Source organism: Miniopterus natalensis, chromosome 8 (genome assembly GCF_054644295.1).
Source record: "Miniopterus natalensis isolate mMinNat1 chromosome 8, mMinNat1.hap1, whole genome shotgun sequence".
NCBI classification, from domain to species: Eukaryota; Metazoa; Chordata; class Mammalia; order Chiroptera; family Miniopteridae; genus Miniopterus; species Miniopterus natalensis.
The window spans coordinates 52,027,751-52,037,436 of NC_142088.1; positions in this window are offsets into that span (position 1 = coordinate 52,027,751).

Below are 9,686 nucleotides of genomic sequence, written 5' to 3' on the forward strand. Positions count from 1 at the left end.
TGCAGTTTTGAATCTGAACATGAAAAAACAGGAAGGCCCAAGTCCGGTTTCATTTTTAAAATGCTTTTCTATACAGTTTCAACTTCTCCATGCTATTTGGAAGGGATTGGGGGCCTAGTTTCCACTCCCTTTGCCTTTAAGGCAGGTAAGGGAAGTAAGCTACATATCAAATATAAAGGAAAGTAAAAGAGCACAAAAATGAAACACTAGAAGCCTGAGTTTGCAGCACCCTTGGCCAGCTGGTCTCCTGATCCCTCACCTGCCAAGTGGAGGTAATTGTAGATCCTTACTTACCTCATTGGGTTTTTGTAAAGATAAAATAAGCTGATTTATTTAAAAGCCGTTTGTAAACTTTTAGCACTAATAGAATTAATTGACCTTTCCAAATTGATTGCCAAAAAGCTCAAAATAGTTTCTCGGAATTTTTATCTAGAGCAATGTTGAAGGAGTCGAGAACTTTTGGCAAATGAATCCTATGAGGAAGATGTGATCTAAACATCACACTCTAATTCCCTTCAAATACTATTTTGACCATAAAAATCACATAACAGTTCACGTATTCCAAGTCACAAGAATGGAAGGAAGAAGAAGAAAATCAGTTAACAGATACAGATGTGAGCCGCCTCTCCCACTTCTGGACTGTGACTATTTATTTCACAATTAGATGTTCTCCTGCAGAAACTCGCTGCTCCTGACTGGTATTTTACTTAGTGAGAATTAGTTAAATGAACAAGAATACAGTGTAATGCTCACCTTCCTTTCAAACTGTTGTACTTGCCCCTGAAAGACCTGGGAGCATTCACGAAACAGGTACCTTTCTGCAAATAGGTTTAGCCTCTATCCTAGCCAGGATGTTATATTTAGCAGGACTAGCAGGCCTGGGGATTCATTTCATAGTCAGGGAGAGGATAATATCATGAATACATTTCTAAACTGGTTCAGTACACCTGCATTTGTACTGGATATTCCTAAATTCCAGAGGCATCCCTTAAAAAAAAAAAAATCCCGTAACAATAATCCTGCCAGAGACCGTCTTTCACTTGAAAAACAGGCAGGAGAGACGGAGGACGAGCCTGAAATTGTATTGTTTAAAGAGTGGCACTGACAACGGGAACGGGAACGAAAGTAATTAGTTTAACACGGTGTCTCCTCCTGACAGTTTTCTCTCCCCTCTTTGATGTGATCAGGCCCATTTCCTCCTCTGCTAAGTCACCGCGGGCGTCGCGGGGACCGCGCGCATCTGCGGCCGCGCCTGGCCGGGCCCGCGCCCCGCTCCGTGCGCCCCGCGCGCCCGCGGACCCCGCGCGTCTTTCAGCGCCGGCGGCTCGGAGCCCCGGGAGCTGCCTTCTCTGTGCACGCACCGAGTCCTGCGTGATTCCGGTGACTCTGCAGATGGCTTGAAGCCGTCACGGGTAAATACGCGGGTGAAAGCAACCGTTTGCCCCCGGAACTGGACAACAGAAAGACGGAGTCCGAAAGCTGCTTTGTTAGCCCATCACTTCAGCTTCTTTCCTCTCTGTATTAGAGTTGCGTCTGGCTGTGGGTTCATAGGTGACCTCCTTCCCTCTGCCTGCTTGACTTTGTTTTAGTGTGTGTCATTTTTCTTGATGTGGAAAATTTCTGTGTCCCGGAGACATGCTTTCACCTGAGAGCGAGGTAAATACATCGTGCACTGTTTTGCCAAAAGAGGGCAATGTTGCCGTTCAGAATTGCCTCGCTCTGTTCCTGGGACCTGGTCTCCAGAACAGTAAATAATCGCGGCTGTCTCTTCCCCTTCGCCGCAGACAAGTTTCCACATGTCTGTGCGCTCTGTAGTTAATCAGGACTTTGTAACTATCTGTCTTACCTATTAACTGCATCCACTCCCAAATTGTTTAAAGGTTAACACATTTCACTCCATGCATGACTGGCACACACAAGCAAAGTGCTGCCTCTGAAAATCTAAATTCTTCCTTTCCGTTTGCCAGTGATAGGCAGGAGGAGAAACAGCCTGCCTTAGGAAATACTGAAAGGTATTTTTCCTACGGCCCCATTCTCAAATATTCAATCAGGGTATCATCCAATCATGGTCTCTGTAGGGTAACCAAACTGAATAAAAGAGGGGGAGGGGGAATACATGTTCATCCTCAGTGAATTTAGTTCAAAATTAGCTATCATCTTATTAGTGAAACCTGATTCAAAATGAACTGGCACTCAATTTCTTTTGTAGGGAATGGGGAAGTGGGTTTTGCATGCTATGATTTTAAATTATTTAACTCTCTGTGAATTTAAGCCTGTATGTGAGAGTTGTTTTCTTTAGGACACTAAATTAATGGTCTTCCTTTTCATTAATAAGATGTTGCATTGTTTCCTAAAAAATAGGTTCTTTTCACTTATTTTCCCATTTCTATAAAAATTATAATTTAGTTGTTTTCTGGAAGCATAATTTATATTTTCATTGGAATGTTTGTTTGAGTCACAAAATTCCTGGAATTTTTTTGTCAAAGAGATACACTCAGTTTGTATCAACATGCTTGTTTGTGCTTTTGCTCTCTGAAGCAATTGGCAATGTAGCTGGACTACCATAGAGTGCTACCAGAACAAACTGCTCTTGCATTTAATAAATCCACTGGTGCATTTTTCTTACAAATATGTGTGTGCGAGTGTGCACATACTGTGCATGTCCACAAACACGCACACACTTCTGGTTCTGTTTTTGTTTTTTAATAGTCCGGAGTCATATTTAAAGTTCATTAGAGGGAAGTAATTGCAGACATTTTTCCTGAGCATTAAACATTGCTGATATCATTTCCTAGAAACTGCAACCAGGTAGGTGTTTTATCAGAATCAACAGTCTGAAAATATGAAAATTGCAGTCACTAAAATTAAAAGTACATTAAGAGAAAGAGAGTTGGGTTATCGAGTGGCAGATTCTTGGAGCAAGGGAAGGTCTTAGATGGGCCTCTTGGTTTTTTTAAGTCCCTAAAGTGCCCCATGTTCTCATATTTAACTGGGCTTGAAAGATTTAAGTAAAATCTACTATTTCGGGGATATCAATAAAACCCATAGAAAACTGTGTCTGCTGTAGGTGGTTCCAGGAAATCCTTATTTAACATTGACTTAGTTTACTGTGGCTCGGCTTTTTTCATTTCTTCTGAGTTAAAGCCTGCCATCTCATTTCTGCTTCCTTCTCCTACATCTCTCAGTATATGTACATGAGAAAGTCTGTGTTATTAAAAGAATAATAACCATATTGCAGGTTTCTGAACCCAAGATTGTATTTTCTTTCTCAAATATTCATTAAAAAATATAGATTGTATTTTATTGAAAGTGCTCTTTAATGAATAATATCCCTGTTTGCGTACAAGAAGGAGCTTCCAGTGCAATTCCCTGACAGTAATTGTGGTCTGAATTGAGAACGTACAGTAACGGAGTGCAGCTAATGGCCACCCTGTGGATTGAGTGCTCCACTTTTGTCATATCTGGCTACTTTTTAAAATGCAGAAATTAGTTAGGCCAGTAAAGAGTTAATTATGTTCTTGTGTCAGGAAACCTTCAATGAGCAGTCAGAGAGAGGAATTCTTTGTCTCTGATGCAAAACAGAAATTTCAAAGCCCCTGGCAGATGATAATACATAAATAGTAACTGAGTATCTATTGTGTGTGTGTGTGTGTGTGTGTGTGTGCGCACACCGTGTGTAATGTGAGAACACGGGAAAACCTTCCAATAAGTCAGCCTACAACATTAAGGACCAGTAAATGAGTCAGTGATACCTTTTCATTTCCATACAGCTAAAATAAACAGGACAAAACACCTTTCCCGCCAAACTTCACCTTTTCACTTCTCTGCTTTTATTTCATTTTCTAACATGTAAAAAAATCACATCCAACTTAAGAAATGGGCCCTTTGTGTGGGTATGATCCTCCCTATTCACAGTCAAAACAGATTCATAAGTGGGTTAAGATGAAAGAGATCAGGTTTGCAGACAAAATAGATGTTGGTATTTTGTAAGATTTAGAAAATAGGAAGCCATAGAATTAAATAACTAAATCTTCTGATTTGTTAAAACTTGAGGAAGAGTAATTTAAAAATATATGAGTGTGTAACACACACACATTTATAGTGATCTGGATAATATCTTTGCCGTAGGGAATTTGCTCTGAAAAGCAAAAGGCTATAACATAAGCAAGAACAGACATTTCCTGAACCTATCCAGGTTTTTGTGAAAAGGAAAATAGTATTTTATTTGCAAAAGACTTCTTGGAAAGAGAGAAAATCCTTTAAAGGTGGAGCATTTGATAAAATTCCTGAGCTAATATTTAGGTTCTGCACCGAGGGTGAGCTGTGCATCCATCTCCCGGCTTTGCTCCATGTCACCTCTACCTCTGTAGGCACCCATGCAGGGCTACAGATAGCTCTGCTTCCTGAGACCCGCCACATCCTGGCTGGTGACTGAGGATTTACATCTCCTTTGAGATGGTTTTCATGAAACCATGGTGTTCTGTAGCATATTTTGAAAAATCAGAAACTGAGGTTTATCAATAACCCTGTCATTATAACCATGTGAAAAACTCAGTCAAATAAATAATTATTTTACTGTGTCCAAATAATTAAATTTTTTTGCTCTCATCTGATTTTGTTTTCATTTTAGAATGAACTACTTTGGGTGGACAGTCAGAATCTGAGTTTTCATGCTTGACTCAAGGGCTGATCTCAGCAATGGCACACTTTTCCTCTATATGCAAGGTAGATAACCTTCATATTCATGTTTAAACTGATAAGTCAGAGGAACATGGACAATTTTTATTGTTATGAAAAACATTTTGTTTAATATTTCAAATCTTTCTCAAGCAGTATTTTCTTTCTATTTCACTGTGCAATTTTATTTTGGATATGTGAGTTGAATAACTAAACCAATTGATTTAAAATATGTATGTACTTAGCACAGTAGACTAGAGTGGAGAGCCAATTAGATTGTTTTCTCATACATCATTAGCATGATGTCCAGTTAAATTCTGATCTTCCAATCCACAGGGCTGAGAGTGAAGCAGAAAGAATATCACATTATTATGCTGATGTCAGTCTTGCTAAAAACCTGAAATGTCTTATTTGGACCTTTAGCTGAATCAAGTGTGATACCTAAGTATTTGTTGTATTGGAAATAAAGAGACATATGAAATAGTTTACAAGGGCAATCCTACAAAGTTGTCATTTGGTGGTCAAATTAGTACTTCCCAAATTCATAGTAGTACATAGCAGTACCCAAGTAGATTTCAATATTATCTACATATTTTAGAGTATTGATTATAATGCAAGTGTTAAATGAGATTTTAAATTACTTTAAAATGTAATTGTGATAAGTTGCAAAGGAGTAGGGCCTGCTTGTGTCAACATTTCTGTCTTATATCTATAGCATAGATGTTTGCATGTCTTGGAGTTCATTTGAGGCAATAGTATTTTTAGAATTGAAACATGGCATTTATACTTTTTGATGTAATAGCCAGTTGAGGTAAAATGATTATAAAGAAAAGGGAATATTTTATTTTAAAAACTAACATAACTTGTTACTTTCCAGAGTTAAGAACAAGTTGCAACTTAAAAATGTATTCAGTATGATTTAAAAGGTAAAATTTCAAAGAAAAGATGCAATACAAAGAAATATACACACACACATATATATAGACACACACATATATGTATGTAAATACACACAGTTACGAGAGATGTTTTTTCTCGGAGTGTTTACCTAATTATCCCCCAAACTCTTCTCGCAGATATTTCAAAGTAACAATCTGACATTGCTCTCATTCAAACAGTGGGTTCTCTTCCCACCCCCATCCCTCACAAATAGCTGCCAGTGACATCAGTCTATTGTTCGTTGTTGTTATTTTATTTTATTATTTTATTTTATTTTATTCTTAAATGTATAATAATATAAAAGTAGAGATGGCCATGTTAGTTTGAATGCTTGTAATTTTTTATACTCATTTATGAAGGTAGAACAATCATTGACTACTGACAGAGCATAACCATGCAAGATAACAAACTCTGCCAGTTGACTATTAAAAGTAAATAAATAATAACAATAACTAAAATCTCAAGGCTCCTGTTACTGTCTGCTGCGGACTGTGCTGTTGATGTGATCTGAACGTCCTCTGTCTAGAACATCAGCGTCATAAACAATAGTAATATGTTAGCAGCCAGAGCCAACAATGCCATTTTCTTCAAGATACCCTCCTCAGACATCGGCTCTGAGCATTGCTCACAGCTACCTAGAAATGTACTCTTCAGGATTCTGAACACATATCCCAAAGAATATCTGGGCAGTTGGACATTAAAAATCATTGCTGAAAAGCAGAATGACAGTTAAATATATGTGTTCCCAGAATATGAGTACGCCAATATCAGTTATTACTAAATTAAGTGAGGAAGTTATAATTAAAAGTATGCAAACCTGTGATTATCTTTATTACCAGCCATATATTAATGAGCACAATACCAGGGTTCCCATTTGTTAAACTTCTTAGCTCATGTGAGAATTTCCTGTCTCAACTTGGAGTTAAGCTGAAAAATTTATAAACTGAAAATTAAGTCCTGAGTTCCTTCATTAGGCCATTATTTAAGTATAAATACAATATTTAAAAATTTTTAGTTAAAGGGAGAATCTTCAAAAGATCTGAGCATATAACTGAGGGTCAGAGCTGCTATGTCTTAACCTTTTCCTGCTGCTGCTTTCCTGTGTGATTTCAGGTGGCTTGCCCAATTGTTCTGTGCTTTTACATACATAAGCAAAGCTTAATGCTTGGGTGTCACACATGGCAACATGCCTGGATAAAAGGTGCAAGAAATACAGTGTACATCTTCCTCAGCTAAGTAAAAATTATCTCTGCTGGTTATACAAAAATAATGGTAAAAACCAGAGAACTGCTCAATTGGAAGAGAAATCCATTCTTAAAATGCTTTCTTGGATAGTATTTAACTTGAAATACAATACTTATAAAAAATAATTAAATTTTCAGTCAGTGTGCTGAATACACAGCAATTATTAACTATCCTGAATAGGAATATATTTATATAGTGCTTTATACATTCAAAAATCCTTTCATTTACATCATCTCAGCTCTATCACATATCTCGGCATCACATAAATTATCCCTTAAAACTTATCGGTCTTGGCAGCCTAAATCACCTCCGTTGTTTCCTCAGCTTTTGAAACTGATTCCATAAGCCACAGTGAAAATCCGTCTTATAACTTTACAGGCTCAACTCATATATACATTTATGGTGGGGATTTATTTCTGAGGAAATGTGTTTCTGTAACAGTTAGGCAGGAAGGAAATCAAGTCCTCTGGCAACCACCCAGAGGGAGCGGGGACTATCTATGTCATCCCATGTGCCCTGAGTAACACCATGAAGTGGGGCGGGAAAGACTCTGCTGCCCAAACCTGATTACCCTTCAGGAAAATCACTGACAAGGTTATAAAGCTGACACTTGTATAAGGAATCAAATATTCTCTTTCGTACTTCATCTGAGTGCATCAGCTCCGCCTTGAATTTCTTACCATATAGAGCAAATGTCCCATCCAAAAATACACCATCTGTGGCACTTGGAAGGGGGAACCCCTCTTTCCTCCCATGTTGATCTCTGTCATCAGAGCCTGGTGGGACAGCCAGAGACCTTCACAGAAACAAATGCCTACACAATACAATTGGTAGGTTTAGGTATTACTCACTGTACGCTTGCTTGTTACTTTGTTTGTTTTGATTTTTACATGAAGGGAAACCTGCTGACATCTTACACTCCAAAGCAGCTCCTGGGACAGTTCAGATGTCTCAAAAGGAGAGATTATCCAGGAGACACAAAAATAACCCAATTACTTTCTTTTCCTGTTCCCATAATTCCTCCCTTTTACGTAATCTGCTTTGTTTCTTCCTTTTTTTAAAAATCATAATAGTACCCACATCATAATGATGCTATGAAGATTAAATGGGTAGATACAAATTACTTAGAACAATTATTGACACACAGTAAATGCTCAAAAATATTAGGTAGCTTTGTTATAAAATCTGTATTAGTTTCCCAGGGCTGCAACAAACTGGGTGGCTTAAAACAAAAGAAATGTATTTTCTCACTGTTCTGGAGGCTAGAAGTCTGAAATCAAAATGTTGGCAGGGCCATGCTTCCTCTCTAGGCTCTAGAGGAGAATCCTTCCTTGCCTCTTGCTAGCTTTTGAATGTTTGTAGCAATCCTTGTACATAGTTCCAAAGAGTATGGAGTAACTTAGATGCATAGCTCCAATCCTCTGTCTTTATTGGTGTCCCCACCATGTCTCTGTCTTCACATGGCATTCGTCTTATAAGGACACCAGTCACATTAGATTAGGGCCCACCCTACTCTCAGATGACTTCAATTTAATATTAATTACATCTACAAGTGATCTTATTTCCCAATAAGTTTCATTCTGAGACACTGGGGGGTTAGGACTTCTACAATTCTTTTGTGGGTGACATAATTTAACCTATAACAATATTCCACGTTCAAACTAACATTCCTACCTGCAAATGGTCTAAAGCTGAACGTGTCCTCCCCCTGAAGGCAGCCTGGTCCTTGCCGGCCACCCCCCATCTCAGCGGATGGCCCTGCTCTCCACCTCACTGCCCATGTCAGAAACTACAATTTCATTCCTTCCTCTAGCCCTCTTTTGTGCCTTTGTCCCTATTAGTCATGAAATCCTATTGGGGGTACTCATTTATATCGCTTCGGAGTTCTCATCTCTGCATGTCCACTGCAAGCATCTTCCTCCTGAACTACTCAGGTTGCCTAAGTGATCGCCCAGCTGTGCCCCTCGCAGACAGTTTCCAGGGTACAGTTGATGACGACTGTAAAGGTCCAGTCAGACTATGTCAAGACCCTGCTTACAATATTCACTGGCTTTTAGCTGTGCTCCAGATCAAGTGCCCGATGCATATCCATTTCATCACCTGGAGTCCCCACATCATTCCCCCCACTCTCTTCCCAACCCGCTGCTCCAGACCCGAGCCACGCTCACCGCTTGGCATTCCTCTACCGCTCTCTGCTTTCCCTTTCTTCCTGGCCTTTTTGTCCCGCACTTTCTGCTCTTCCCTTTTCTCTAGCAAGTTATTTATTCTTTCAGAAATGAGCTTAGGCATCAAATCCTCACCCGCATCTTCCTTAACTAATCTCCCTTAACCCCAGGCAAGGCCGAATTAGATGCTCCTCCTCTGGGCTCCATAGCACTCCTTGGCTTTTACCTAAAATAGTACATTTCACATTGTACTGTGTCTTTCCATTTACTCGTCTGCTTCCCACACTAGACTGTATATTTCTGGAAAACAGAACCTGAGTGCTATAGCTCACTGAATGGTTGTACACCCATGATTAGCAGGTTTATTCATTCATGCAACAAATACTTATCCAACCCCTGCTCTGTGCCATTAACTGTGTTATTATATTTGGGGAACACAAATGATGAGCAAAACAGACATTCTCCTTGTACTACAAACCTTTATATACTGTGAGTAAAATATTAAATTAAATAAGTACAAGGTGGGGCAAAAGTAAGTTTATAGTTGTGAGTACTACTTGAAACACAGAGTTTATTCTTGTGTTATTTACCAATTATTGTATTATCTTCCATATGAACAACTGTAAACCTGCCTTTACCCCACCCTGTATTTAAAATACA